Source organism: Pinus tabuliformis, chromosome 6 (assembly GCF_031772625.1).
Source record: "Pinus tabuliformis cultivar Carrire ecotype Pingquan chromosome 6, CPIR1, whole genome shotgun sequence".
Classification (NCBI taxonomy): Eukaryota; Viridiplantae; Streptophyta; class Pinopsida; order Pinales; family Pinaceae; genus Pinus; species Pinus tabuliformis.
Window position 1 is genome coordinate 33,091,232 of NC_142292.1, and position 26,701 is coordinate 33,117,932.

The window sequence follows — 26,701 nt, forward strand, 5'->3', positions numbered from 1 at the left end:
CAACTTCTGCAAATTTGACTTCCAGCAGCTTCTTCTGCAACTTTGACCTGCCCAGCAGCTTCTTCTCCAACTTCGACCTATCTAGCAACTTCTTTTGCAACTTCGACATGCCTAATAGATTCTTGTGCAACTTCGACCTCCCTAGCAAATTCTTCTACAACTTCGACCTACCCAGCAGATTCTTTTGCAGAAACCCTAGCCTTTGCACGTGTGAGAAACAATGGTGTATTCCTACTCCTCTCTCCTTCGCTTGGATATATTCTCTCTCCTAGAGAATTCGGTTCCCAAAATAGTTCTTCTTGATGACCTATCTTCACTTCTACAACTCGAATTTATTGCAACAATATGATCCTAATTCCTTCGCACGTGTGGAGAGACGTAGCCCAAAAACAAATCCAAAACAACTCGACTTTTCTTCCTTCCTTCGTCTTCCTCTTCTTCGCACTTCTTCTTGTCCTTGTGATCGAACTTGAGTGAGTGAAGTGTGTCTCTCCAAGTGAGGTCAAAGTCTCCTTTATATAGGCTTCTCATAGGGTCGAATTGCTTCTTGTAGAAATTTCTGATTTCCCACCCCGGTTTTCAGTTTCTCCTTATTTCTCCCATATAGTTAAATGCCCTTTCCCATAACCATACATTCAACAAGCTGGAAAAAATAAATATTGCTGAAAACACAAATTCTGGAAATTTTACAGAATGCTGGAAATTGCAGAAATAAAAATCAGCAGTAATAAACAGCCATTAAAACACATTTAAACACAGAGATTTTTGGTCAACTTGACCCTGGAAAAACCCCCTACAACTCTTGGGGAAAACCAGTTTGAGAGCTCTTCTTTATTTCTGGAAAATGCCTTTTTACAGTAGGAGAAATGTTCAGCAAAAAATCAACAAACAGACTTTTACAACTTATCTCAGCCTTGCTGAAACACCGTTGCTGTTGCTGTTACTCCGCTTTCAACTTTGCTGTGACACCGCTTGCAGCTTTGCTGTTACTCTGCGTGCAGCGTTGCTGTTACTCTGCGTTCAGCTTTGCTGTAACTCTGCGTGCAGCTTTGCTGTTACTCTGCGTTCAGCTTTGCTGTAACTCTGCGTGCAGCTTTGCTGTAACTCTGCGTTCAGCTTTGCTGTAACTCTGCGTGCAGCTTTGCTGTAACTCTGCGTGCAGCTTTGCTGTTACACCGCTTTCAGCTTTGCTGTTACACCGCCCAGAAATCTCCCTTGCTCTCTTGCTCTCCTTCTCTCAATCTGCTCATGAAAGAATGAATGATCTTTTCCTCCTTTTCCTCCCTTAACCCAACCCTAAATGACTTTTGGGTGATCCCTAAATCCAATGGCTGAAATAGATTTAGATCAATGGCTGAGATTAAATGCTCATTTAAATCTCACTTTCTATTTTTTAATTCACCCCACTTTAATAAAGACCCACTTAGTCATTTATTTCCAAAGTCACTTTTCCTTTCTAATTTTTCATTGACTTTATAAAGTCACTTTAAAATTAGACTTAGTAACTTTATCACTTAAAGTCACTTTCAAATTAGATTTAACTTTATAAAAATTATAAAGTTACTTTAGGAGAAAAATTAAATTCTTTTGGACACTTTTCCCTAGGCCAAAGATCAAAGCCTTAGGGAACCACCTGTCCTCCGGTACCAAATTTCAACACTCCCTCTTACCGAGGAAGGTGTTCCTCACCACACCCATCTTGTCTCTGAAGTAGACATGCTTGCCCCGTGGTAAGGCTTTGGTAAGAATATCTGCAACCTGCTCATCAGTGGAAATATACTCAAGCTTCACAGCTCCCTTCTGAACATAGTCTCTGATGAAATGATATCTGATCCCGATATGCTTTGACCTGTCATGAAATACTGGATTCTCCGTGAGTTTAATGCAACTCTGATTATCACAGTAAATCACTGAAGGTCTCAACGGCTGACCAAATAAGCCAAACAACATCTTGCGAAGCCAGATGGCCTCACAACTAGCTAGACTGGCTGCCATATACTCTGCTTCTGCTGAACTCAGTGCTACTGACTGCTGCTTCCGGCTGAACCATGACACTACTGCTGAACCCAACCCAAAACAGCACCCTGAAGTGCTCTTCCTATCAGAAGCACAACCTGCCCAATCAGAATCAGTGTATCCTGCCAATCTCACTCCATCTCCCTGCCTGTAGTCCAGACCATAATCCACTGTCCCCTGCAAGTACCGCAAAATGTGTTTTGCAGCCACCCAGTGAACCTTCCTAGGCTCACACATAAACTGACTCATCGTGTTGACTGCAAAACAGATATCTGGTCTGGTGTTGACCAAATACATCAAGGAACCAATCAGCTGCCTGTACAATGTGGGATCCACCAACTCGGAATCCGAAGCATGAAGCTTCTTCCAGTTGGTGATCATCGGTGTCGACATGGGTCTACAATCCTCCATGTGGAATCTGCTAAGGATGTCCACAATATACTTCCCCTGCCCCAGGAAGAAATGCCCCTCCTCCTGCCACACCTCCAAACCCAAAAAGTAATGCATCAAGCCGATGTCCTTCATCTCAAACTCCGCCGCAAGATCTCTCTTGCAGTGCTCTATGAGTCTCTCTGCACCTGTAATGATCAAGTCATCCACATACAGCACCAGAATGAGAGGCTCCTCACCAATCACAATAAAGTAAAGGTTCGGATCTGCCTCACTCTTTGTGAAACCCATCCCCTGCAAGTATGCATCTATCCTGGAGTACCAAGCTCTGGGAGCTTGCTTCAGGCCATAAAGGGCCTTCTTCAATCTGCACACATGGGACTCCTTCCCATGCACCTCAAAGCCCTGTGGCTGCTCAATGTACACCTCCTCCTGTATGAAGCCATTGAGAAATGCGGTCTTCACATCCATCTAGTGGATCTTCCAACCCATCTCTGCTGCTATCGATATAATGGAGCGGATCGAAGTATATCGAGCCACGGGAGCGAAGGTCTCCTCATAATCAACTCCCTCTACCTGTGAGAACCCTCTAGCCACAAACCTTGCTTTGAATTTCTCAATGCTGCCATCTGCAGCATGCTTTACCTTGTAAAGCCATCTGGAAGTAACCACAGATTTGCCCTCAGGCCTCGGCACCACCTCCCAAACATCATTCTTCATGATAGAAGAATACTCCTCCTGCATGGCCTCTCTCCAGACCTGCTGGCTAGCTGCCTCCTCATAGCTAGAAGGCTCAGAGTCAAGGATGCTGGTAACCATCGCCATATAGCTACAAAATCTCTCAGGTGGTCTACTCTCTCTGACCGGCCTCTTCGGCTCAGCGACAGATGTGGCATCTCTCAAGGTGTCCTGAAGCCACTTGGGCTTCCTCTTTCCTGAGCATGCTTCTCCCATAGGAGAATGAAACTCCTCCTCCTCATCCCCATCAGTAGCCTGAACTCCTGACTGTCTGTCTGCTGTCCTCCTGCCTGCACCTGAACCTGTAGAAGCTGAGGTACCGTGTGAACTGTCCATCAGTGGACTCCCTAGTGAACTGCTCTGTGAACTGCTCTGCATGCTGCCCGGAGCACCACCCCTCTGGCTCGGCGAGCCACTGCTCACTGATGGACCTGACATCCTCATAGATGTACCTCCGGATCCTCCTGATCCCTGCCCACTGGATCCCTGCGACTGACTCAACTGCTGCTGAGGGTCTGGCTGATCCAGATACTCTAACTCCCGTGACCTCCTAAAGGCCCTGTCCTCCTCGAACTTCACATCCCGTCTGACAACAACTCTCCTCTGTGCAGGAATGTAAATCCGAAAGGCCTTTGAGGTCTCACTGTAGCCCACAAAGATACCCTTCTCTGCGGTGGGCTCTAGTTTGGTCCTCTTCTCCTTGGGTATATAGGAGTATGTAATGCATCCAAAGATATGAAGATGACCAAGATCAGGCTTCTTCCCAGAGAAAGCCTCCTCCGGAGTCATGTGCCCCAAGGCACGATGCGGACTCCTGTTCTGCAAGTAAACAGCTGTGTTGCAGGCCTCTGCCCACAAGAATAATGGCAACCCTTGATCATGTAACATGGCTTTGGCAGCCCCTATGATGGATCTGTTCTTCCTCTCCGCAACCCCGTTCTGCTGGGGGTTGTAAGGAACAGTGAACTCCCTCCTAATGCCTGCCTCCGCACAATAGTCAACAAACTCTCCAAGGGTGTACTCTCCTCCATTGTCCGACCTCAGGGACTTGATCTTTCGACCTGTCTGAGTCTCCACAAGAGCTCTGAACTCCTGAAACCGCTTGAAGACCTCACTCTTGGTCTTCAAGAAATAAATCCAGGTCCTCCTGGAGTGATCATCAATGAATAGAACATAGTACTCATATCCACTCAAGGAAACATGAGACATCCGACCGCTCACATCAGAATGAATCAAATCAAGTATCCCAGTCGCTCTGCTGTCACTGCTGGGAAAAGGGGATTTGGCAAACTTGCCCATCGCACAACCTCTGCAAGTATCATGGTGATCAGTACTGAAATCTGGCACACCTGTAGTGATCTCCCGCAATGTCCTCAAGGCTCCATGAGACATGTGCCCCATCCTGCGGTGCCAAATCTCACACAGCTCAGAACTGCTAGTTCTGCTGTCGGTACTACAACTCAATGCCAAAGGGGGCTGGAATGCAAACTTGTACACCTTTGCATGGCGTACACCTATCACTCTAGCTGAATCAGCTGGAGAGCCCCTGGGATACATCAACACCTGTCCTTCCCTGAACAGTACCTCATATCCTCTGTCCTCCAAAGCTGAGACGGATATGAGGTTCTTCCTCATCCCTGGCACATAAAGAACCTCTGACACCTTCAAGGGAGGCTTGGACTCCCTCTGAAATGTCACTGTCCCAACCCCGACTGCTCTAACAACTCTGTCATCACCGAGTACTACCTCAATATCAGTGCCACTCTCTGAAAGCTCTGAGAAGTACTCCCGGACTCCTGTCATGTGACGTGAAGCCCCACTGTCCACATACCAGATACCTGTAGATGCTCCGCTAATCGAGGGAAAAGCATGCTCCCTCTGAACCTGTGTGGCAGGTGATCCTGCACTAGAAGACTCACATGTAGTGAACGCAAACTCCCGGTCAAAACGACCTGCAAAGTCCTCAATCTCAGCTGACGCTGCCACATCCTGGGTCTTCCCCTTCTTCTTCTTCTTCTCCGGACACACAACTGCATAGTGTCCCATCTTCTGACAATTCCAACACTTCACTTTGGAATAGTCCTTTTGTGAGTTACCCTGTTTACCTTTACCTTTGCCTTTGCCTCCACCACCGCTTGTGGAAGCCTGCTTCTTCCCTTTGCCTTTCTTGCCTCCTGCCATCAGTGCTACGTCCTCATCCTGCTCAACTGGCTTGGCTGCCCCAAGCTGTCCTTTCCTGATCTCTGTCTGAATACAATCATCCCAAAACCTCTCCCATGTGGGAAGGGTCTCACGTGCACAAACCCCATCAGCAAAGTTCAACCATGAACGGGGGAGGCCATTCACTGCAATACGCACCAACTCAGTGGATGGAATGGCCTCTCCAATCGCTGCCAACTCATCTCTCACATTGGTAATCTTTGTGAGATATCCAGCTGCACTATCATTACCCATCTTAATGTTCTTCAGCTTCTCCTTCAGGACCATCTTCCGGTTCTCATTGGTACTCTGGTAGAGATTGGACAATGCTGTCCACATCTCATGGGCATTGCTCTTTCCTCTCACATGAGGAATGCAATGGTCTTTGATTCCGTCTAGAATCAGCCTCTTACCCTTGTTGTTCTTTTTATTATAAGCTGCCAACTGAGTAGCATCAGTAGGCACAACAACAGGGTGCTGTGCTGTATGCACCATGATATCCCAGACTTCTGCCTCCTCAAAGATACTCTGCATTCTCTCCTTCCAAACGCTGTAATTTGTATGCCCATCCAACCTATCCTCCACCCTCAATCCCAATGACATCTTGCTGTCCTAAAACTGAAAAATAGCACTGCTGTGGTAAAGATAAACCTGCTGTTTATGAAAAATCAGCTTGCTGGAATTTTCTGAGTGAAAAAATCAGCAGCTGTATTTTTCTCTTTTGCTGTCCCAAACTGCCCTTCAGCACTCAAGCTCTGATACCATGTAGAAATTTCTGATTTCCCACCCCGGTTTTCAGTTTCTCCTTATTTCTCCCATATAGTTAAATGCCCTTTCCCATAACCATACATTCAACAAGCTGGAAAAAATAAATATTGCTGAAAACACAAATTCTGGAAATTTTACAGAATGCTGGAAATTGCAGAAATAAAAATCAGCAGTAATAAACAGCCATTAAAACACATTTAAACACAGAGATTTTTGGTCAACTTGACCCTGGAAAAACCCCCTACAACTCTTGGGGAAAACCAGTTTGAGAGCTCTTCTTTATTTCTGGAAAATGCCTTTTTACAGTAGGAGAAATGTTCAGCAAAAAATCAACAAACAGACTTTTACAACTTATCTCAGCCTTGCTGAAACACCGTTGCTGTTACACCGTTGCTGTTGCTGTTACTCCGCTTTCAACTTTGCTGTGACACCGCTTGCAGCTTTGCTGTTACTCTGCGTGCAGCGTTGCTGTTACTCTGCGTTCAGCTTTGCTGTAACTCTGCGTGCAGCTTTGCTGTTACTCTGCGTTCAGCTTTGCTGTAACTCTGCGTGCAGCTTTGCTGTAACTCTGCGTGCAGCTTTGCTGTAACTCTGCGTGCAGCTTTGCTGTAACTCTGCGTGCAGCTTTGCTGTTACACCGCTTTCAGCTTTGCTGTTACACCGCCCAGAAATCTCCCTTGCTCTCTTGCTCTCCTTCTCTCAATCTGCTCATGAAAGAATGAATGATCTTTTCCTCCTTTTCCTCCCTTAACCCAACCCTAAATGACTTTTGGGTGATCCCTAAATCCAATGGCTGAAATAGATTTAGATCAATGGCTGAGATTAAATGCTCATTTAAATCTCACTTTCTATTTTTTAATTCACCCCACTTTAATAAAGACCCACTTAGTCATTTATTTCCAAAGTCACTTTTCCTTTCTAATTTTTCATTGACTTTATAAAGTCACTTTAAAATTAGACTTAGTAACTTTATCACTTAAAGTCACTTTCAAATTAGATTTAACTTTATAAAAATTATAAAGTTACTTTAGGAGAAAAATTAAATTCTTTTGGACACTTTTCCCTAGGCCAAAGATCAAAGCCTTAGGGAACCACCTGTCCTCCGGTACCAAATTTCAACACTTCTTTTAGGCCGACTTGTCCATGTGTGTAGGCCAACTTGATCTTTTCATTATGACTAGGTCCTGGAGGGTCTTTTGACTCAATTTTGACTTAAATAAATTCTTTTTACAATATGTAACATGCCCAAATGGATCTTCAATACATGACAATGACATTCTTGACTTGCAGACTTAATGACAAGCCCTAGAAGCTCACAATGGGAGCTTGAACTATGAAATAAATTCTCTTAAGCATGAAACCCATGCCTCACGACTCGCAATAATAAATTTATTCTTCTCTTTTCCTTAAATACATAAAATCATGATTACATATGTCATTATAAAGACCGAACCTCGTTACACATTTCAACAGAAATATCAGTAATGATGCATCAACAGTGTCACTTTATCTCTAAAAAATGGTGTGTTAACTGCCCAGAAGTGTGTCGCAAAGATAGACCTTCATGCTAAGAAATTGATGCCTTAAAAGATTGTCGCAAAGATCAACAAGACCACAAGTTTAGTAGCAATTTAGGTCATTATTTTGCTTTAGAATTGCATACAAATCCACAATTTAGATTAGGCCACAAAATACTCAGAGATATGCCCTTAAGGAGGGCTAAATGACTGCTTCAGGATTGCAGCTAGGTTGACTATTCATTCCCTGCAATAAATCACCAACGAATCCTTGAAATCATAAGGCACTAATCTCACAAACCCTTGTTGCTTCTCAGAGTATAGGGATCAGAGCATCATACTAGTCCTCGGCCCTCCTTGTAGCAGTCCTTGTACCAAACAACACCCTTCACTAGCCTGTAATAGAGAAGCTCCAAGAACCCCTCAATAAACTCCAAGGCACATCACTAAAGGATTGATGAATTCGAGCGAAGCCTAGTGGCAAGAGAATAGGTCGGTTCTAAGACTAAGCATCTGCATCATTACGACATATGGGCAACAAGCATTCTAGGGTTTCCAATAACCCTCTACATCCTTCCCTCTCTCTCCATTATCGTAATGTAAATATCACCCAGCATTATATCAGCAACTACATTAGGACTGATGTGGGCATGTAACAATAATTTTGGCTTGAAACAAATCTGGTATAGAACGGAATGGCGATGGTTAGGGTTTGCTCGAGCAGAGTTTTTGGCGCCGCCGCATCGGCTCCCAAGCCTGCTTCAGGGGTCGAAGTCGATCCAGGGTTTGGGGCGACGGTGAACACTGCTGATAGGCTGCCATTACTGCAAGCGCCTTCAGAGAAATGGCTTGCCTCCCACAGAAAAACGCCTCAAATACACCCAGATCAGTGTGGCTATGCATCTATGGGTTTCTCTGTCAAAAGGAATCATGCGATCCTGGATCGGGAAGAAAACTCAAGCCTTCAGCGAGACCGGGAGGCGAGGGCAGCAACGGAGTCTCACTTTTTTAAGTGGATAAACGAGGAGGCCTGCCTCTTGCGGAAGATCGAGGCCCTAAACGGCGCTCTTGAACAAAGACGCTGCCATGTTGTATGGTTTTTAGAGGCCAGGCGTCGCCAAAACCAGAACGCACGAAGAAATGGTAGGGGAGGGCTGCACGATGCAGATCCGATCCTTCCTACAACGCAGGGGGCCAAACATCGTAGTTCCGGCTTGGATCTACACGATCTAGCCTATATCCGAGCACAGTTTGCTTCCAGGCAGCAGATCGAGGGCACCAATCATAGATCGAGCAGAGTTTTAGCAGATCCAGACAAGTTCAAGGAAAAACAAACAAAAACAGCGTCAGACCTGGAGGTTTGCCTACAGCCAAAGCAGGAAGCACCTCCTTGCAGCTGAAACAACAGATTTGGGCAGAAATGGGATACCCAGTTCAAATCCAACATCTGGTCAGTGGCAGGCGGTCTCTCCAGGATCTTAGGTCGATGGATAGCTATGAGATTGGGCCAGGATCAATCATTACTTTAAACTTTAGATTGAGAGGAGGGGCTCTGCCTCAGGGACAGCCAAGCTCCTTAGGGAGAGACAAGGGAAAAAAAATCTGCTCCCCAGCACCAACCCAAGGGAGGTTTATCCTACAAAAACATTCTTCAGGGCAGCAGAGACACAGGGTCCTCTTCAGATCAAGGCGGAAACATACCCAGGCCATACATTGTAGATCAGTCAGAGCAAATCCCAGCCTTAAATTTAGATTCTTCAGGGCTTGACGATTTCGTTAAGTCCTATGAAACGCAAGCTCTAATTTGTCGTTTCAACAGCTTTTGGCCTAAACCTCTGGATCTATTCCACAGGATTTTCACCAGCTGGACCATGGAATGTGATATTCATCTATGTTCAAAGGGGTTTTTTATAGTAAGATTTACATCCAAGGAAGTCAGACATACAGTCATCAGCACAGGGTCATGGTTTTGGGGAACATCGGGGCTGTTTATGACCCCATGGTTTCCAGATTTTGATCCAAACAAAATGATTGTAACCAAAATGCCGGTTTGGGTCAGACTATACAATCTTCCTCTGCACTTTTGGAATGAACAAGTCTTGGAAGGCATTGGGAACAGTATAGGGAAATATATCAAAACAGACCTGGAAAGGATTGATGAAAGGATCTATACTTTTGCACGTATTTGTGTGGAAGTAGATTTAAGTAAAGGGCTGCCGGACAATATAAGGCTGATCTACAAACAACAAAACTGGTTGCAAGTACTAGATTATGAAAACACCGCTTTCAGATGCAGGCTCTGTAGGCAGACAGGACACTTGCAAAGTTCATGTCCAGAAGCCAAGAAAGTAAACAGTAAAAAGAAGCAGAAAGGGAAGCAGAAGAAAGGATGGCAATTTTCACCCCCAGATTCAGAGGAAGAAGAATCAGAAGCAGAGGTGGAAGAGACCCCTGCAGAGAAGACTGAGGTATCTCAAGAAATGGAGAATCAGAAGGGAACCACACAGAACAACAAGACAGAGATGACAAGAGTGGATCCAAGCATGGGAGGCATCAAGCGACATCACCACTCTGATACTTCAGACTCAGACAAAGAAATTGGCCCACAGAATGCAGAATCACAGTTAGTCATTGCTTCGATCGAGCCCACTCAAGGAGAGTGGCGTAAGGTCGAAAAGAAAAAGGGGAGAAAAACTTGAAGCATGAGTCTTACTCACTGCCGGAATTCAGTTTTTCGCCTCTTTCTTTCTCTCTCCTCTCTTCTCTTTTCTTTTTCTCTGTGCACGTTAGTCTTCTAACGATGCGGGGGGTGCGAAAGCACTCGAGCTTTTGTGGCAGCTTACAGAATGTATCAGTGCATATGCTAGTGTAACTTTTCATTATTTCTTTAATAAAAGTTACTGTTTTTTCCTTTGGAAAAAAAAAACAATAATTTTGGCTTGATGAAGAAGTGGGGAAGCTCAAGAGTCAGGAGGGTAGTTGAAAGGGCATGAGGAAGGTCAAGGGTCATGGTAGGTGAATGGTCACCTGACCTCTATAAATGTGCCCTCGTGCCTTAGTTGTTGAGGACTTTAGCATTTGAGTTGAAGCTAAGACTAGAGATAGTTGGTTTACACTTGAGAGCTAGAGCCACTCAGCGCTTGGCAGCGAGTAGAGTGGATTGGCAATCGGGCTAGGGTTTTGGTATTGGGCAATGATATGGGCAGCCCATGTTCCACTATTGGGTTTTGACCAATTGCAAGATATGTATTTGAAGCTACAGCAACATTAACAAGATGTTCTCTCTATTTGACACTGATTCCCATGCTTACTCATGGTGGTTGTGTTAGTTGTCTGATACTTCACTATATTTGTTTGTGCGCTTTCATATACGCAATATGTTATGGACTGGTACATAGTGGTTGCATGTATGTTTTGCTTTCGAATCTGTGTTTACTTGTTCCTTGCCATGTCAGTGACCTATTGTGAACTACTTTGCAATTAACTTCTGGCATGTTCCTATTTATTGTATGTCTAATTGGGTTTTAGCTCACTAATCCCTCTCATGACATATTTCTTCTTATTGTTGCTGAGACTTGTTTGTACCTCTTTCTGCAATTTGTCAATCTTGGGCTGATTTTGTTTCACTGCCTGAGCATTTCATTCTTGTCCCCACTCTAACACTTTCTCATTTGATAACCAAGAGCAAAAACATTCATGGTGGCAGTCGGGCCCACATACCGGATGGGGCTCCTATCCCAAACGGTGTGAGGTCTAATTGGGACTTCACACCGGGGAGATCCCCCTTAGTTGTTGGCGGTACATTTCGGTCCGTCAACAAATTGGCGCTAGAAGGAGGGCCAGATGACAAGTTGAGCCCTTGGAGCCTGCAGTTTAGTCTCATATCTATAAATGGCTCCGTCTCGAATCGTGCTCCTAGAGTGTTTATCTAACTTGTCCACTTTTCAATTTTCAATCCCCGAGGAGCAGCTCTATCACTTGTCTTTGTTAAAGTTTGATGGTGAGGATGGAACTTCCTTAATTGAGCACATTTTGGACTTCCTTACATTTTGCGAATCTTACGAGATCTACAATGAAGAATTTGTTTGTGTGCTCTTCTCCCTCACCCTTGAAGGTCGCGTCAAGCAATGGTGCCACACATTGCCAGCATCATCCATTCATTCGTTCAAGCAACTCATCAGTAAGCTCCGACAAGCATTTCACATGTACGATTTTCAAGATGTGTTAATGAGGATAAATGAGCTTAGGATGAAACCTGAAGAATCTTTAGAGGATTTTTCTTTTAGATTTGTACATATTTGTTTTGAATTTCCTGAAAGAGATGTCGATTGGGTGTATTTGAATATAAATTTTCAACGATTGGTTCTCATTTCTTTGCAACATTTTCAATTAGAAACAAATCCTGTTTCACATGAGTATCATCATAATTTGCAGATTACAAAGTGTCCAGATTCTACCCCTAATCTTGTTTTGCCTATCTCTCTAAATCTGGAACAACCTCAAGCCTCCGAGGAAGAGATTACTGCTTGTGGGATTTCTCATCATCCTCCTGATTTGTTACATAATAAGATTTTGGCCGTAAATGGTTCAAATGATGAAAAGTGCTTTCTGGGAAATGAATCGGATGGTCTTGACTTTGAAGCCCTCGTACATCCTTTGGATCTTGAATCTGAAATTATGTTGATATAACATCTCTTCCTGCTGATGAAACCCAGATCAAGTCCTATATTCCTAGATCTCATTCACCTGTCTGCGATGGCTTTGGTCTTGTCTCAAATAAAGTTAATTGTCTTATCAAATCCACGAACACATATAAAATTCCTAGTGGGCAGGATGTGAGTTCGAGTCCGACTGGTGCCCCTTCATCTGACCCTTAGCATCCATTGTACCCTAATTTAGTTCATGGGTCTACTACACTGGCGGTTCCTACAAATCATTCACATCTTTATCCTACTCGTGTTGATTGCAATCATGTACATGGGGGAAATGTTTCACAGTCAAGGTATGTGGATCTTGAACCTCTTATTCCTGCTCTTTTCCACAGGCAATCTTTAACAGGTGAAGAAGAGGGCCTTACATCTCGGCCAGCTCAAGATGGTTCTCTCATTAATCCCTCTTCACTCTCAATCCAAAAAGAGCCTTATTTGTCAGATACCCAACCTAATCAAACTGGTGGCTTCAGCGATTGTCATTATGTCGAAAACATATTCGCCCACACCTCTAGTGATTATCATTTATATCCATCTATTGATCCTACGAAGCCACCAAAATTTAATGATCCACCTTTCGAATGTTTGGGGACTCATCAAAAAGTTGCGGCACTTCAGCTTCCGCTAATGATTATGTCAGGTTCTCACGTTCTTGATGAGACCCCTGAACCAAGTCAAATTAGGGTTTCTGCACACGAAGCCCCTCTCAGCATCATCTTGCCAAATGCAAGCTCATCTTGGAAAGCCTCTCATTCGAGTGATGTTGAGAAAATCTTTCCATCACCTCTCAGTTGATATCGTCAACCTCTATACCCTAATTTGTTTGTTGAAGGGAATGCATTGGCGATTGCCTCAAATCTTTTTTTATTATCGCCCAGTCGGCACGGATTGTGAACAGGTACAAGCAGATGATGTCTTACAATCTCCTATATGGGAAGGTACCAATCGCCTTACCTCTCCTCTGACTGAGACTCTTTGGTTGATTCAGTTCATTCTTGGGAATCTAAAGAATCTGATCTGTTGAGCTGCCAATCTATCAATATTCAGACATCTTATCCAATCCACAATATTTTCATTGATAGTTGTCCTATCACAGCCAATGATAACCATATACATCCACCTACAAATCATGTGAAGCTACCGATATTTGATGGCGTATCGTTTGAAGGTTCAGAGATTTGTCAGGATGATGAGGCACTTCAGCTTCCACTGATGGTTATGTCAGGTCCTCACGCCCTTTACGAAATCTATGGACAACTTCAAAATAGGGTTTCTGAAATTAGGGTTTCCACATTTGAATCCTCACGTATCTCAATTACACCCGGCAGAAGCCCCTCTTTTCAAAGTCATCATGTTGATCATCCTCTATATCATGGTAGGGTTGCTGATTGGAATGAAGGATCTTATCTGGTGGATTCCTTTGCTAGCCAGCAACATCTTGCCTTACTTACATTGGACTTAGGGTTAAGCATGTCATGGCTGGATGATTATAAATTTCAAGTTTGTGACTCTGTTTACCAGGATTGGATTGCAATTTGCCTTGAATGGTCTTTTCTGGTATGTTTCCCTGTAAGTAGACGTGACTTTCTTGTTGTTGTGCATGTTTCACAGGTGAGCATTTTAGTTTTTGCACAACTCTTTTCACAAATTCTAATCGTTGTCATCTTTGTTTTTGCAGGTCAGGAACTGTTGTGGTGGCTGCATTGGAAGTTTGATTTCACATGACCTGACCTCCTCTCTGGTTAAATTAGGGTTTAGGGTTTATGCTAGTTAGGTTTTAGGTTTTGCTTATTAATTTGTTGATTGAAGTTTGCTCCTTAGCATTTGCTTTATGGTTTGAATTTGTTATGTTTTGTTTTCCTTACTATAGGTAGTTTAGTTTCCTACATGTTTATTTTGCACTCATGTCCTTGCATTTGTTTGTTGTTGCATGGCATTCATGAAATCTCTGCATATGCATTGCATTGGTCTTTTAATTGAAAATTAGCTTATCTCTTTTGCACATAGTATTACATTGCATCATAAGCCATGTATGTTGCATTATATCATGCATCTCTCTTCTTGGTTGGCATACACTCACCTTTGACCTAACTTGGCATATTCCTCTATGTTGCATAACAATCCATGGGCCTTCATGAACCTGAAGCCTTCAAACCTTTGGTACTGTGACTGGCTTCCTCACACCCTTTTGCAGATGCTCAAACCTTAAAGTGATTGCTTCGACCTCTTCACACATGTTGAAACCCTAGGAAAGTTTCCCTAGTCACCTAACCCTAGAATTGAACAAACAAACAAAAAACCTAGCCCTAATGATTGCGTGCAATTGTAATGGTTACTCCAATAGGTAGCTTCTCTTAGAACCCGTCATCAAAGTTGCATCCTGGATATCTCTCCTACGAGTCTAATTTATTAACAAGGAAGATAAGAACAAATTGCTCGTGGGGAACCCTAATCAGTTTGAATGACCTATACCCATAACCTGAACCTTGTGCTCAGCATGGTCTCGACTATTTCAATGACTTGTTTTCTTTGTTCACTTATTAACTGGAGATGAAATGTGAAAGTTTGGCATGAAGGCCAACCTAAATCAAGATATCTCTTAGTTTCTATCAAACAAGAAACAACCTCTCTTGCTCGTAAAATAAGTCGAGATCCCTCATCTGCTTGGCGCAATGAACGCCCAGTAATAAGTGCAAATGCACACATAAAAGAAAATGAAGTTAAATAAAAGGTAAAGGATCGAGAAAGGCTTCCTACGCAGAGAGGTAATGCAACGACTACGTCGAGGTACTGACCATACTGACCAGGCTCGCTGGCAGCGGAGCAACGTTTGTGATTTCTTGGAGTGACTCCACTGAGGTACTGTCCAGGCCCGCTAGCAATGGAGCAACACCAGAAACTTACTTTTAAAATTTTGAAATACAATAAGCCCTTTGCCTCGTTCTTTGCATCATCATCATCAACTACCGGCATGTGTAAACTTCTAATTGGGTGTTTATTGACCAATAGGACCTAGCTAAGACACAAGGGGAAGGCATATCTACAAAGGTCAAGGCAACACAAGAGGCGCCCATAGCAATTGTTCAATATTCCCTTGCATCATTATCCCCACTTGGTCTACTACAGGGGTGTTGATTGAGATACTGGATTCTACCAGTGGTTCACCAATTGTTTTAACTGCTACAACACCACCCAAATTTTTTGGGCACATCCAAAATTTTGGGTACCCTACCACTCGCCCCAGGCTACTAGGGTTGCGATAAGGCCTTCAACTGGTTACTCTCCTCGCGACCTTGCCTATCCAACCCCTTTGATGCGCCCACTCACGCTTCATACATTGCATCTGCACATCATGCTTTATCTCAAACATAGGCCTTATGATCGCATTAGGGTTTCGAAGGTTAATGGCTTCATTGATGCATTAAGAGTCTCTCATGATTTTGAAACTCATCTTCGCATGATATGCATCGCGATCAGTAGATGTCCCATATTTGAACAAGCATGCATTCAAGTTGGCTTCCCTTACAATTGACAATATTAGGGTTTGGGAGAAACCCTAGATTGTCAAAAGAGTGATCCCCTCCCTGTTGTTACCAAATTCGCATGCCTCTAGGGGTGCATTCTCATTGGCATCACATGGCATCATGGTGAGAGTCATTTCAGAACATTTTCCCCAGGTTCTTGGCGGATCCTTCACCTCAACGTGTGCATTAGGGTTTGTGAGGGTCATGATTTTCCCTTAGCATCTTTGTAACCCTAGGTGCATGTGATTGAAGGTCCAACCCTGCTTTGAAATAATCTTCACCCTTTAGAGTTTTTGAGAATACATTTTGTCGATGGCACTGCCTCACCATCATCCTCGTCCCTTCCAGATGTATTTGGGTCTGTGTATTGTGATCCCCATCTTGCGCACCCGAAACCCTGATGATCGAATAAACCCACAACCTTGTCTAACATCATCGTATTCTCTAGTTGCATTGCCACAAACATGTTTTGGCACTGACCGAGCATCACAACATCATCTTGGCATTGTTGGGGCCCATTTCTTTCACTGCACCAGGGTGAGAAGGGACTCATTGTTTCAGTAATTGTTAAATTGGGCAACTAGGGCCAAACTCCATGTGGGTCATCTTATTTATGGCAGCTGATATTTTTCTTGGATCCCTCTCATCGAGAGGTGTAGGATTGATGTAAAGATCATCCAATTTCGATAAGTATTCATGAAGATATGAATTTATTTTTGTTATGCGACAATTCGTCAAGGTCGGCCAGCAACCAAATAACCCCCACGTGTGCTCAACATTTTAGTATAAAAGGAGGTGACTTGATAGTCATTTGTACACACACTTCACTCTTGATTTCTCTCCACTTGTTTTGGGTTTTAGTGGAAGAGAAGTCTAAGCGAAGGAAGCCCTAGGCGCAGTAAGGAAGGAGCCTAAACACTGTTCTAGATGATACCCTCGCTGCTCTACACATGACCCAAATCAAGGAAGACGCAGTTTGCCCTAATCCAAGAAGACACAGTCATGTTGTGAAGGAGATAGCCCTAAGTTGGAAGCAAGGGAACTTTGTCTTAGCCGTAGCAAAGGAGAGCGGAACAGCGTGGTTATAGAGGCCTGTTTCACGAGTCGTTTGGAGGGCCGAATTTGTTATAAGGGAGGCCAAGGTTACTCCCTAAAGGGCCAAGACAAGGAAAGGTTGTTTCAGCCTGCGTGGAGGTGTTCTTGGATGCCTAACTCATGGTGAAGGGCAGTGTAGGCTTGATGTGGGTAAGCCGCAATCCCTACGAGTAGTTTAGAGGGCAACATAAGGTGTTTTGAGTGGGTTGTAGGTGGCAGCGGAGCTCTGTGGTAGGAAGCAAGCCTAGCCATTCCAAAACAGGGCTGCGTGGAGGTGTTAGCGGCCATAAAAGCCCAGAACAACAGCTCACATAAGGAGGAACCTTCCTTGCCTAGGCCGCAGCAAAAGGGAGACTATTTGTATGAGTATTTAAGGGTTGTTGCAGCATGCACATGCCCTAACCAGGGATAGCAGTATAGCAGACTTGGAGCAGCAATTGTGATGCGCGTTGGATCCATTCTTCGGGTCAGTTTGGATCAGATTGTTGGGTAGTCTATGGGAGCCAAATTGGTGGTTGTACATAGCAGCAATGGTAATTGGTGCAGCATTGGTACAGCAATGAGAGCTGCAAGTACAGTGCAGCATAGTGCACATAAGTGCAACAATGCATGGCATGATGTACAGTGCAGCATAGTGCACATAAGTGCAACAATGCATGGCATGATGTACAGTGCAGCATAGTGCACACAGCACTATGAGGTGCAGCAGAATGATGCATTTAGGTGCAGCATAGTGCAATGAAGTGCTCAGCAATACAGTGATGGGTACGATCATGATTAGTGAAGCATGATGAGATGCAACATAGTGATGATGGGTGCAGCATGGTGCAGCACAAGGAGGTGCAGCATTGAAGACTTGGAATCAACTAATTCCAGAGCAAGAGCTCAAGTTGAAGATCAGGTTGTGGAAACATTAAAGGTCAATGACTCCTTTGGTTTTGGTTCTTGTGAATCAAATCATGAATTTCTAGCTTTTCTCCATCTTTCAATTCTCATGTTGATGTCCCAGAGACATTACCAAAGGAAAAGGGTATGAATGTGACATATATACAGTTAGGCAAACAGCAGGTGCAGTAAGCCTAGTAGAAGTGTGCGGGTCGCAGAGTGATCCTTCGAAGGACCATTGCAGTCAGTTGAGCTTCAATGACCTCTACACAAAAGTGTGCAGGTTATTTCATGCCATGGGCACATCGACGCCTAAAACCTGATAATGCGATGTGCATCGAACATCATATGCGATGTTTAAAGACACGGAGGATGGGACCCTTGACAACTGATGCTGCGTTGATAAAATTGATTTGTCTGCATCGGAGTTCTGGAGTGTGGCTGGGCGAGTTTGCAAATCTCACTCCCAATCTGTAACACTCTCCAGCTAAAATCGACCTGGCCAGAATTAACATTTCGTGACCCACATAAGTGCAAATTCGCAGCCTCCAAGTCGTCGCAGTGCAGAGCTTCACCCAGTCATGCGACCTTTGTGACCTAGTGACCCTTGGAGGTCACAAAGGTCGCACACAAACCTAAATCAGGCCTTGCGACCCATGCGACCTCCACTAAGTGCGCCTATGCGACCTCTTCTGGGGTAGGCAAGCCGCAGAGTCACATCTCAAGAGGCAAGCACGCTAACCCCAAGTTTCATAAATACGTTGTGCGTCCACAAATACTATTTAAAGATCAAAAACAATGTAAGGCAACAATTCCCAGCATGTGCGTTGAGGATGAAAAGGCTCATGAAAGGTTATATAACAATAATAATCTAACCACTCAAGGAAAGCAACAACTAATGCCACCTTGGTTCCAAGACATGGAGCATATCAACGCACAAATTTGTGACCATGATGTTGCAAGCAATTTCGAGGCTAAGAATTCTTGCTCATTATTAATTGTGCTATTTATTTCTTATATTTCATCAAAGTACACCTTCTTGATGCTTAATTAATAATTGTGCACATGTGTAGAATTGAAACGGCGAAGGAAAATCCCTGCCATTTATGTAGACACTTGAGCCAAATTGGTTGCTAAAATGACTCAAGGAATCGATGTTGCGGAAATGCATGATCTTGGTCAACAACAATGTCAAGCTAGCTCCAAGGCAGAAGGAAGGTAGCAAGATGTTGGTCTATGCAGAAGATTCAGGGTTTATCATGAAGCTTGCATAGCAAGCCAAATGGTCCCTTGCAAGCTCCAAGAACCCCTCAATAAACTCCAAGGCACATCACTAAAGGATTGATGAATGCGAGCGAAGCATAGTGGCAAGAGAACAGGTCGGTTCCAGGACCAGGCATTCGCATCATTACGACATATAAGAAACAAGCATTCTAATGTTTCCAATAACCCTCTACATCCTTCCCTCTCTCTCCATCATCGTAATGTAAATATTGCCCACCGTTATATCAGCGACTACGTTAGGAGTGATGTGGGCATGTAACAATCATTTTGGCTTGAGAATAACTAGGGAAGCTCAAGAGTCAGGAGGGTAGCTGAAAGGGCATGAGGGAAGGTCAAGGGTCACAGTAGGTGAACGGCCACCTCACCTCTATAAATGTGCCCTCATGCCTCGATTGTTGAGGACTTTGTGTTGGCATTATGATTCAAGTGTTGTCCTTGATGGCAACTCACTCAGAGGATGGTACAGGTGCTCAGAGGTTGGTACAAGTGATGACATCTTAATCAGAAGACAGATCTCAGTACAGCATGCCAAGGAAGCTCATACACGCCGTTTCGTTAAGCCCAAGTCGCGTGTACACGCTAGTTCGATTCATAAAAAGCGCGTGTATGTGGAAAGGTTCCTTTGGTCCATGGTGGTTAGTCCTTGGAAGTTGTGCCTATGATTTCGGACCATTGTGTCTCGACGGGCGTGTCGATCCCTAGTTTTGAAGTTGATGGTATTGTGTTACTATGGTTTTGGCTCTTGGTATTGAGCTAGGCCTAAGACTATATAAGGAGAAGAAGATCATTAGGCAAAATCATCTTTCGACAAGGGCTTGAATATCTAAGAGTGAAAGAGATCTGATTTGCAGGTGCTGGGTTGCTTGATCTAAGCCAAGGAGAGATCACATTGGTTGATGGAAGACTAGATCTAAGGATAGATCGGGATCTAATGGTTTGAAATGCACTATCATGATATGGTTGATTATGCTTATTTCTAGATCTGCATATTGTCGCAATGCTATGTTCTGGGTCTAACTAATGTCTGGTACAGCTGCAAATTGAGAAAGTTTATTTTTAGATCTGTACGCAGGTTGGCTTCGGTAAAAGTGCGTGTATACGCGGGTTTGGCTCCTTGAAGTAGCGTATATCTTTTGAAGCTTGTTTTTGGGTTTACAGTGGGGTCTGACAGTTATTGCAGAGTTCTGTAGTCTGCTCTGTGTTCTGGTAACTGGTGATTGACAGGGTTCAGTGGTTCAGTGATTCAGAGTTTGGTTGTTTTATGCTTCAATGATCTGTTGTGGAAATTGAATGAATTGTGGTCTTCAGATTGTAATGTTGTGCTTCAGGAATATTCAAGTCTGAAAATGTATGAAAGGTGATACCTGAAGAAAAGAAGATTGTAGGTCAGCACCTACGTACTAGTATCTTGGCTAGTACAAGAACAAAGGGGGTTGGAGCTCCCTTCCAAGGAAGTTTGGAGAACGAGAGAAGGTTGTAGCCTTCTGCAGGTTGTAGCCTGCGTACTGGTATAAGGCTGCACCAGTACAAAAGATTGTAAACTGAAGTTTCTTAAAGAAAGATAGAGATAACTTGCAGCAGGTGGTTTTCACCCACATTGGGTTTCCACCTTATATCTTGGTGTTCATGTGTGTGGCTTTTGATCCGTTCTGTTATACTGCATCTGCTTACTGTTAATGTGCTGAATAATGTCCTGATGAACTTAACTGAAGAATAAACTAACTAAGTTATGAGTTTTCTGCTTATACGCTGTTTTATTTAGTCACAGTAGCGTGTACACGCTGTTTTACTTAACTGAAGTAGCGTATATGTTTCTGAGCATTGAAAAGGTTTGATTGATCTGATAATACTGATTCACCCCCCCTCTCAGTATTATTTCCAACAATTGGTATCGGAGCGGGTCCTTCAGGGAAGCTTGATCGCTTGAAGGTAGATCATTCATCATGAGCAACTACGAGAAAGAAGCATCAATCAGGCCACCGGTTTTTGATGGAACAAATTTCAATTATTGGAAGGTAAGAGTTACTGCATATCTTCAATCTCTTGGTACAGAAGTTTGGAACATTGTAGAAACAGGCTATGCTTTTCCTTCAGCTACTCCTACAGATCCAGCTGAGAAAAAGACATATGAAACAAATGCAAAAGCAGTCAGTACTCTATTAGGAAGTATATCCCAAACAGAATTCATGAAGGTCATGCACTTCAAATCAGCAAAAGAGATATGGGACAAAATGATCACTAGCTATGAAGGAGATGAACAGGTAAAGGAAGCTAAACTTCAAACTCTCAGGATTCAATATGAGACTCTCAAGATGTATAATGATGAAAGTGTGGCAAATTATTTTCTTCGGGTAGACGAGATTGTTAATTGTATGAAAAATTTGGGTGAAGAAATAAAAGAGACTATAGTAGTTTCAAAGATTCTAAGATCATTATCCCCCAAGTTTGAATCTAAAGTATCTGCAATAGAAGAAAAGGAAAATCTCAAAGTTCTCACTATGTCTCAGTTACATGGAATTCTAACTGCTTATGAAATGAGAAAGGGAGGTCCATCAGACAGAAGGGAAGCTGCTTTTAAGGCATCAGGAAAAGAAGATTACTATGAGGCAAGCCATGTTCCAGAAGAAGAGGAAGAAGAATCAAATTTTGTCAGAAATCTTCAAAGGGGTGCTGGAAGGTTCAGAGGTAAGCTACCTTTCAAATGCTTTGCTTGTGGAAGAGTAGGTCATTATGCTGCAAAATGTCCTAATAAAGATAAAGGAAAAGAACCTGCTAGATGGAATAAGAAACAAAGTGCAAATAAGAAAAGCTACTACACCCATGAAGATAGTGATGGCTTATCAAACAGTGATGAAGATGAACAAGGTAATAAATATAAGCTATTAATGGCATTTGAAGATGATGATTATGAGGATGCTGTAGATGTGGATAATCTCTATAATGAAATTACTAGACTCAAGAGATGCATAGAAGAAAAGAGTGTGATCATTGATACTTTGCAATTTCAAATTGATGAAAAGGAAAAACATCTTGAAAAACTAGAAGGTGAAATTGTTGGTCTCAGAAAAGAAATTGAGAAAACAAAAGCTATTAATCTTAAGTTTGTCAAAGGATCTGAAACTTTGGATGAGATTATCAATGTGCAGCGGTCTCCTCTAAACAAGACAGGTTTGGGCTATAATGGAGAAACCTCTAAAGCATCCACCTCAAAGAGTTATCTTGATGCAGCAAGAAGAAATGAGCAGAAGAACAATGAAGATAATCAGGTAAAGCAGGGACGAATTACAAACAGAAACTATCAGGGACAATCCTTCTTAAGGGTGAACAAAAGCTACAACCAACCACAGGTAAAATCTTCTCAGTTTGGCACAAGAATAGATGAAAATAGAAATTACAATCAGTTGGCTGGTAGATTCAATAACCGCAGAAGCTTCTTCAATGGACAATGCTTTTCTTGCCATAACTTTGGTCACAAAGCAGCTCAATGTGTTGCATATAAAACAATCATGACTAGGGAAGCTCAAAAACAAAGAAGTATGACAGGGATTACAAAGAGGACCTATAACAACTTTTCGGTTCTTGAAAATGAAGTTGAATGTTCTATTTGCAATAATTTTGGTCATAAAGAATCTGAATGCAGGAGCAGGTTTCAGGAGAAAAAGGAACAAGCCACGAGCACCAAAAAATGGAGAATAAAAGAACCTCAGACAGAAAGATGTGGGATAGCGTTTTATGCAGAAGGACAGGAAAATCTATGGTACATTGACAGTGGATGTTCGAAACATATGACAGGTGATAAAGAAAAACTTGAATCTTATTCTACTTTAGAAAAGGGAAAGAAAGTTTCTTTTGGAAATGATACTCCTGCAACTATAAAAGGAAAAGGTATTGCTCCTTTGAAAGAAAAGGTCAAGGCTGGAAATGTTTTGTATGTTGATGGATTGAAGCATAATCTTCTAAGTGTCAGTCAGATGTGTGATCAAAAAACCGAGGTTATTTTCAGATCGAATGGATGTCTTGTTCGTGATCTTGATACAGGTAAAACAGTTCTCAAAGGCAAAAGAACTCCAAATAATCTGTACATATTTGAAGAAGGACAACAACAATGCTATCTTAGCAAGGATGAAGAGCACTGGTTATGGCATCGAAGGTTGGGACATCTAAGCTTCTCACAAATAAGAAAAGCATGCAAATATCAGGCAGTTCGCGATCTTCCAGATATCAAAATTCCAGACAACACTATATGCAAATCTTGTCAGTTTGGAAAGCAAACCAGAACTAACTTTCCAGAAAAGGAAGGATCAGCTAGCTTGCCTCTTGAGCTAGTCCATACAGATGTATGTGGTCCATTTAGGAAAAGGACACCTCGAGGAGAAGAATATCTGATATTATTCATTGATGATTTCTCAAGGTTTGTTTGGTTAGGGCTTATGAAGCACAAAGATGAAGCATTCGAAAAATTCAAATCCTTCAAAGCATTGGCTGAAAATGAATCAGGACACAAAATTAAGTGCCTCAGATCTGACAGAGGTGGGGAGTTCACATCAAATGAATTTTTCGATTTCTGCGATGAACATGGGATAAGAAGAGAATTCTCTACAGCTAGAACTCCTCAGCAAAATGGGGTTGTGGAAAGAATGAACAGAACTATCCAACAAATGGCTCGTGCTATGCTCGATGAATCAGGTACTCCTGCAACCTTCTGGGGTGAAGCTGCACATGCTGCTGTTATCATTCTTAACAAAACAAATGTCCGAGTAAACAGCACTCAAACACCTCATGAGCTTTGGAGTGGTAAAACTCCTTCCGTGAAGCATTTCAAAATCTTTGGGAGCAAATGTTATATTAAGAATACTGATGAGCAACTTGGCAAACTTGAACCTAGAGCAGATGAGGGCATTCTTCTTGGTTATTCTCCACATAGCAAAGCATACAAGTGCTACAATAAAAGACTTGGCAGAATTGTTGACAGTATTGATATAGTGGTTGATGAGAAGGGATATATTCCTAGGCAAGTTCATCATGAAGACATTGAAGAAGATGAAGGTTACTCTCAAAGGCGAAATGATGAAGAAGAAGAACCTCAAGAAGAAGAAGAATCTCAAGAAGAACCAGAGGAGCAGACAAGAATAGAAGAGAAGACTCCATCCAGATATGTCCAAAAGAATCATCCAGAAACTCAGATTGTGGGGCAGAAAGAAGCAGGAGTACAAACAAGAAGGACACTTGCAGAAGCTTCAAGCTACTTGGCTCTACTCTCCTCCATTGAACCACAAAATGTGAAAGAAGCATGCAAAGATGAATGTTGGGTCAAAGCAATGGATGAAGAACTTGAGCAAATCGAAAGGAACAACACTTGGGAATTAGTTCCTAGACCAAAAGATAAGAATGTAATAGGAACAAAATGGGTCTTCAAGAATAAGTTAAATGAAAATGGAGAAGTAATTAGAAACAAGGCCAGACTTGTTTGTAAAGGGTATGCACAGCAAGAAGGAATAGATTTTGAAGAGACCTTTGCTCCTGTGGCAAGACTAGAGGCCATCCGAATGTTCCTTGCTCTCTCAAGCTTTCAAAACTTCAAGGTATTTCAAATGGACGTGAAATCAGCCTTCCTAAATGGAGACTTAGAAGAAGAAGTATATATTGAGCAGCCAGATGGGTTCATTCTTGGAAATGATCCAAACCTTGTATGCAGATTGAAAAAGGCACTCTATGGGCTCAAACAAGCTCCAAGGGCTTGGTACTATCGGTTGGACAAATATCTTCACCAACAAGGCTTTTCAAAAGGATCAGCAGATAGCAATCTCTATATAAAAGTTGAAAATAACAAATTGCTAATTCTTGTTGTTTATGTAGATGATATTATTTTTGGCAGCAATGAAGAGACCATGAGTCAAAACTTTGCCTTGGTTATGCAGAAAGAATTCGAAATGTCACTTCTTGGAGAATTGACATATTTTCTTGGATTGCAAATCCAACAAAATGAAGGAGGTATCTTCTTGTCTCAAACCAAATACCTCAAGCAGATCTTGAAGAAGTATGGCATGGAAGAGTCAAAGCCAGTATGTACACCCATGGTTACAGGATGCAGCCTCAGTGCAAATGATGAATCAGCAGCAGTTCACCAACCCACTTATAGATCCATGATTGGGAGTTTGCTTTATTTGACAGGTACTCGACCAGATATTACACATGCAGTAGGAATGGTTGGAAGATTTCAAGCCAACCCAAAGGAAACTCATCTTCAGGCAGTCAAAAGAATCTTCAAATATCTTCAAGGGACCCAAAACTATGGCTTATGGTATCCTAGAAATACTGATCTCACTCTTCATGCTTACACAGATGCAGATTGGGCTGGAAGTGTGGATGATAGGAAAAGCACAAGTGGAGGTGCTTTCTTCATGGGTTCCAGATTAGTATCTTGGTTCAGCAAGAAACAAAGTTCGATTGCCTTATCTACAGCTGAAGCAGAATATGTGGCTGCAGCATCTTGTTGCACACAACTTCTTTGGATGATGCAGACCTTGCAGGACTTTCAAATCACTTGCACTCCACCTGTCTCTATCTTATGTGATAATACAAGTGCAATCAGCATTTCAAAGAATCCTGTCATGCACTCAAAGACCAAGCACATACCAATCAAGTACCATTTTCTTCGGGAACAAGTGCTTGAGCAGAAGGTCAAGTTGGAGTATGTTCCTTCTAAGGAGCAAGTTGCTGATATTCTCACAAAACCACTGCCCAGGGAAACTTTTGAATATCTCAGACAAAAGCTGGGAGTAGTTGATGCTTCATCCTGTTGTTGAAGATTGTTTGTTCTACAGAAAAATTGGTATACGCAGGTTACGGAAGGGATATGAGCGTATACACGCGGATTCATGTCGGGTAAGTCGCGTGTATTCTGGACGCTTGTTGCAGAAAGAATATCCGCGTACATACGCTGTTTTATACAGGATAAAACGCGTATATGAAGTTCTGAACAGCAAGGGAAAACTCTGAAGTTCTGAACAGCAATAGGAATGTCAGAATTCTTCACGCACAGTTTCAGGGAGTGCAACAGGCACAGGTTCAGGGGGAGCAGCTCAAAAGTCTCATAAAGCATTGTTGGCATTCAGATGTTTTGGTTGTTGGTTTCAGGAGAAGGAGCTCAGAAAGAAATTCTGGTTGCTGATCTAACAAGCTGTTTATCTGATGCTGCTGGTGTCTTTCCTAAGTCTTGGTCTAGATCTGTTGTCTCTATGTCATGTATCTCTCTTGTCATATCTCTTTTATGGTGTCAAGGTCATGTAACGGCCTATGTTGGTTTCCCCACTATGCCTGGGATGAATGCTGTAATATAATTGGTTGTTTCTGATATGTCCCCTCTTGGTAGGGAGTATGGATGTATGTATTGAGTCTTTTGGTGATAGGAAGGTCCCTTATGGTGTATAAATCTTGGTTCTTGTTGAAAAACATCTTTTTCAGATCTGGCCTACTGTCAGGGGGAGCACGAGTCAGCACAGCCAAGCAGAGGTATCAGCATGTCCTCAGGGGGAGCACAGCCCTTTGCTCTTGATGTCAAAGGGGGAGAGTGACT

General features: G+C 42.8%; 1 protein-coding gene across 8 annotated transcripts in view; it reads right to left on the bottom strand.

The window, feature by feature from the left end:
- Positions 1-26,701, bottom strand: part of LOC149257076 (protein NUCLEAR FUSION DEFECTIVE 6, mitochondrial-like) — a 52,884-nt gene that overhangs the window by 20,083 nt on the left and 6,100 nt on the right. The gene's annotated exons all lie outside the window — the stretch shown is intronic.